Below are 4,626 nucleotides of genomic sequence, written 5' to 3' on the forward strand. Positions count from 1 at the left end.
TAGAGACGGCAGGTGGGACGATGACCCCGTGTCCATGCCTCGAGGACAGCTGGTGACACAGAACTCCCAGGGAGAGCCCGGAGCAGCTGTGGCCGTGGCAGCAAAGTCAGGTTCAGTCGGGCCCGGTTCAGGCCGGAGGCTCCCGGCGGGCCACCTTCTCCCGACGCCACCCACTGCGGGCGTGAGTGCCGAGCCCCGACCTCACAGCATCACCTCCGAACCCCAGGAGAAAGCTGGCGACACCGTGCACCCAAGAGGAGGTTCTTTCCAAAGGGTCAGCCTGCCGGCTGGGCTCCTGGTCAGTCCCTGACCTGCAGCCCCACACGATGCACGGGCGTCCCGAGTGCCTGCGGGCAGCAAACACGGGAGCCCACGTGGATGCTGGGCCGCGTCCAGCACACCCAGGGCCTGGCTCCCCCGCCCCCGCCCCAGACGTGAGGCCCCCGCCCCCTCGCACACCGACTCCCAGGTCTCACCGCAGGCAGAGAGCCCTAACTCACCGCTGGCCCATCTCCTCGCGGCTCCCAGGGGCCCGCAGTGGGCAGCAGCTGCGCTTCGCCCTCTGACTCCTTGACTCGCCCACCAGCGGCCACGCTGCTTTCCCGCCTGGAGCTCCCCAGCTGCCCCACGAAAATGAGAGGCAGAAGAGCGGGTGCCCAGCTCCTCGATCCTGCTGGCTGCTCGGTAAGCACAGCCGCTGGGAGGACCCGGCTCCTAACCAGGTGTGTCCCCCCCCGCCCCGAGAATGCAGGGGCGGCCCGGCACCAGTGGCAGAGAGCCTGGTGTTGAGATGCCTCTGTCATGCTTCCACTGCACTGCATACCCACAGGGGTTGTCTGTCAGTGGTCCTGGCCGTGACCTTCCCCCAGAAGCGCTGGAGGCTCAGCCTTGCCAGTCCTCAGCTGCCCAACGCCCCTCAGCTGCAGAGAGAGACACGGAGCCCTCTGTGAGGGCGGAGTCCTGACCCATCCCTGCATCCTTGCCGGCTGGCGGGCACAGCGGCCTCATCGCATCTGCACGGCCACCCTTCCTGGTCCCTCACCAGAGCCCCTGGAGCCCCACCCCTGCTCTCCTGTGACACACTGGTCACCTCTGCTCACAGTGGGTGGACCCAGCTCTCCCCTGCTGTCAAGAGTGACTGAATAAAGGCCGTTTCCACCACTTTCACGTTAAAGGCCCATGGACAGCAGCTGCATGAACGGCTGGCCGGGACAGTGAACGCGGAGCCCATGCTGTTGAGACCCCTCACAGGCCGGCCCTCAGGCCGAGCCCAGCCTGCCGCGGTTCAAAGGCTGCAGGCCAGGCCCTGACTCACCTGGACGTCCGGCCTCCTGGGGGGGCAGGTGCCCTCGTCAGGGGCCGTGAGGAACCCCAAGGAGGAAGAGCACCTCTCACTCGGAGCTGGGGGACAGCACTGCGGAAAGCTGATCTCCAGAGACACCCCAACCGACCGCGGAAACACCCACGTCACACCCTGGGAGGGCCCCCCGCGGCAGGTGCTGAGAGGCGGAGGGGGGACCACTCCACGCGCCCACAGACGACAGACAGCCTCTCACATCCAGTCAGCTGTCCCCGGGCCCCAGTCGACCGACAGATGTCACAGGTTTGACCCCAAACCATCGGCAGCTTCCAGCAGATGCAAGACAAGGGCAAGGGGAGGCCAGACCCTCACTGGTCACACCGGGGACAGAGAAGCTCTCTGAGGGGGGCCCAGAGAGCAGGACAGACACAACCAGAGCACCCTTGAGCCAGGCAGACTGGCGGCCACATGGACCACGGTGGCCAGCAGGGTCGCCTGGGCTGGAGAGGGGGTGCCATGCAGGTTTGGGTCAGACCCTGCCCCCTGCTCACCCCCCAAACCCACCGGAAACGCAGGGTCCCCTCCTCAGAGCCGGCCCGAGCCAGCAAGGGCAGCCCCGGACACACAGCCGCGGGGGGAGGATTCTGAGGGGCGCGTGTCACCGTGATGGTACTGTAGTAGCGGTGACTGCTACACCCGCAGTGACACGGCCCCTGTCCGAAAGCCCCACCTGCACTCGCTCACAGGAAGTGGAGCTTGGCGCTGCGCCCCAGCGCCTGACCGGGAAGTCTCACCCATGGGGTCTGAAGGCAGAGGTGAAGGACACCGAGCAAGACGGAGGGGGTGGGGTGCGAGGGAGGGGGCTCAGCCTCGCTTCGTGCGGGAGTGCATGCGCAGACCCGGCCCGAGAGCACGGCAGGGGCACGGGAGGGGCACAGCAGGGGCATGGGAGGGGCACGGGAGGGGCACGGGAGGGGCACGGCAGGGGCACGGGAGGGCGGCCGTGAGGACAAAACACCTGCACGCTCTCCCTCCTCGGCGGTTACCACCTGCAGACACTGCCTGCATAAGGGGGGTTTAAACTGATGCAAATGTATTCTTAAAACTCAACGCCTAACGGTGCTGGAAATAGCACCAAGTCCGGGACCTGCAGCTTCTGCCCCCTTCGGGGCCGAGGCCTGGGGCTCAGCCCACTACCAGGGGACACGGGAAGGGCCTGGGGCTCGGCCCACCTGCTGAGGCCCCTGAGCAGAGGCACCGCCGAGGCCCCTTATGTGGGGTCACCAAGGTCCAGATGAGGCAGCAGTTGCAGAGAGCACCCCCGGGGCCTGAGACTTAGGATGCCAGCAGGGCAGGGGTGCCAGTAAAGGGCCAGCCCTCCAGCCCCGGCCCCGGCCCCAGGCCCGGGCACCCCCAGCAGGTGGTGCTGGCACCCTCTCGATGCCCCGTGGTACTGAGGTGGGACCAGGTACAGAGCAGCGTCCACGTTCCAGAGGGGACACCGCAGAACTCGCCAGAGCTTTCAGGCCTGGTGGCGATCAGTCACCCCTAGTCACCCCGGAATGGATGCCCAGAGGCCACTGACTCGGCCGTGCTCCAAGGCCTGGAGCTGTGAGGACTCAGAAGGGATGCGTGGACTCAGGGAAGGAGGGCCCTGGGCCACCGCAGTGAATGTCTTCCCCCAGGAGCTCTGGACGCCCCGGTGGTCAGGGCAGGGGGAAGTGGGGCCCGAGAGGAGAGGCCACTGGGCACCCCTACACACCTGCTCTAGATCCTGCTGCAACCAAAAGGCCTGAAGCTGCTCAGAGTTGCATCTGGGGACAGGCAGGCACACCTCGGACCCGGAGCCCCAGGGTTGGCGGCAGCAGGAACGACCCCTGTTTTGCTCCTGGCCTTCCTGGCAGGGAGTGGAGGGGGAGGCACCTGCTGGCCCCAGGGTTACCAAGGGCCCCAAGGTGACCCATACACCGTGTGCAGACAATTTGTCAACCCAGGAGACCGTCACAATGGGTTTGGCTTCCAAACCAGACGCTGACACCAGCTCACTCAGCAGGGCCCTGCCTCAGAGCCTCAGGATAGAGCTGGGCGTGGTCACTGACCACCGACGGGAGAGGCCTCCCACGTGCTCCCAGCAGGACACGTGCAGCGACAAGACCGTCCCACAGCTTTCCGGGCCCCTGCTTCCACCTGACAGCCCCCCACCCGGCCCCCGGCAGCAGGGATTGGGAGAGGGTCTGTGGCACTGTGGTATGGTTACTGCTCGGGGTATGGCTGTTATTATACCCACAGCATCACAGCACCCATCAGAAACCCCGCTGGGGAGCCCGAGCCATGGCCCTGTCCCCAGGATTTTGAATGGGGCCACATCACCATGGGTACCACGGCGACCACAGGGAAACAGCCTGTAACACAAACCCACTGGGGCGGAAGCACAGGGAAGGCCCCCAGCACCGCGCCCCCCTCACGCCACAGGCAGACTAGTCACCATCCCCTGGCTCCCATCCAAGCCCATCAGACCATGAAGCCACCCAGGTCTCAGCCAGACACGCTCCAAGGACTGCGACCCCGCTGGCCCTCCCAACACCAAGAAGGTCTCAAGGCCACTGTCCTGGCATCCGGCCAACAGCTTGGGAGCTTCCTCCCTGAGTCACCTGGGGGCCACAGCTGGAGACACAAAGACCCCACTCTGCAAGGACCCTGTGAGCCCCCAAGTCTGGGCAGGCGTGTCACAAGGGAGGGGCTGGCCTGGTGGGCTGGCACTGCCCCTGCCACTCGGAGACTGGGCCTCCTGGCCACACCACCTATGCCCACAGCACTGTGCGCCAACCTGCCCCACACCCCACTGCAGCCCACATCCGCACCACCTGCACCCCACTGCAGCCCACTCTCCACATGTTGCTCCGAGCAGGCTGGGCGCCCTGCCCTGTGGATACAGGAATATGGGCAGGGTCTCTCCCCCTCGGGGGCAGCTGATTGAATTTGGTTTTGGAGCCATTTCTTCCAGGAGAGTGGACCCACCTGCCCATGTCCCTGGGACTGGCCCGGCTAAACTGTCTACCCAGAGCCCAGCAGTGCTCCTGGCCTGGCACCTCCCCCTGCGGCCCACCCAGGACCCTCGCTGCACACGGGCACACAAGAAGCCCTCCAGAGGGGTCACCTCCCAGACACCCTCCCCCGCCCATGCTCAGCCAGATTCAGGTGCAGACCGCGAGCCTGTGTGAGACACCTGCAGTAGTGGGGCCAGCCCCCCGCGAGCCTGTGTGAGACACATGAGGAGGAGGGCCAGCCCCCCGCGAGCCTGTGTGAGACACCTGAGGAGAGGGACC

General features: G+C 66.2%; 2 long non-coding RNA genes across 2 annotated transcripts in view; both read right to left on the reverse strand.

Annotated features, from left to right (window-relative positions):
* LOC113616561 (uncharacterized) overlaps nt 1-4,626 on the reverse strand; it is a 21,071-nt gene that overhangs the window by 12,299 nt on the left and 4,146 nt on the right. The window lies entirely within an intron of this gene.
* On the reverse strand, nt 7-1,961 carry LOC113616560 (uncharacterized). The gene is made up of 3 exons (XR_003431338.1): nt 1,316-1,961; nt 501-920; nt 7-347 (listed from the first exon to the last, which is right to left on the reverse strand). It is a non-coding gene; the product is annotated as an uncharacterized LOC113616560 (long non-coding RNA).

The sequence above is a fragment of the Aethalodelphis obliquidens genome, unplaced genomic scaffold (genome assembly GCF_003676395.1).
Source record: "Aethalodelphis obliquidens isolate GAN/ISIS:26980383/991018 unplaced genomic scaffold, ASM367639v1 scaffold161, whole genome shotgun sequence".
NCBI lineage: Eukaryota > Metazoa > Chordata > Mammalia > Artiodactyla > Delphinidae > Aethalodelphis > Aethalodelphis obliquidens.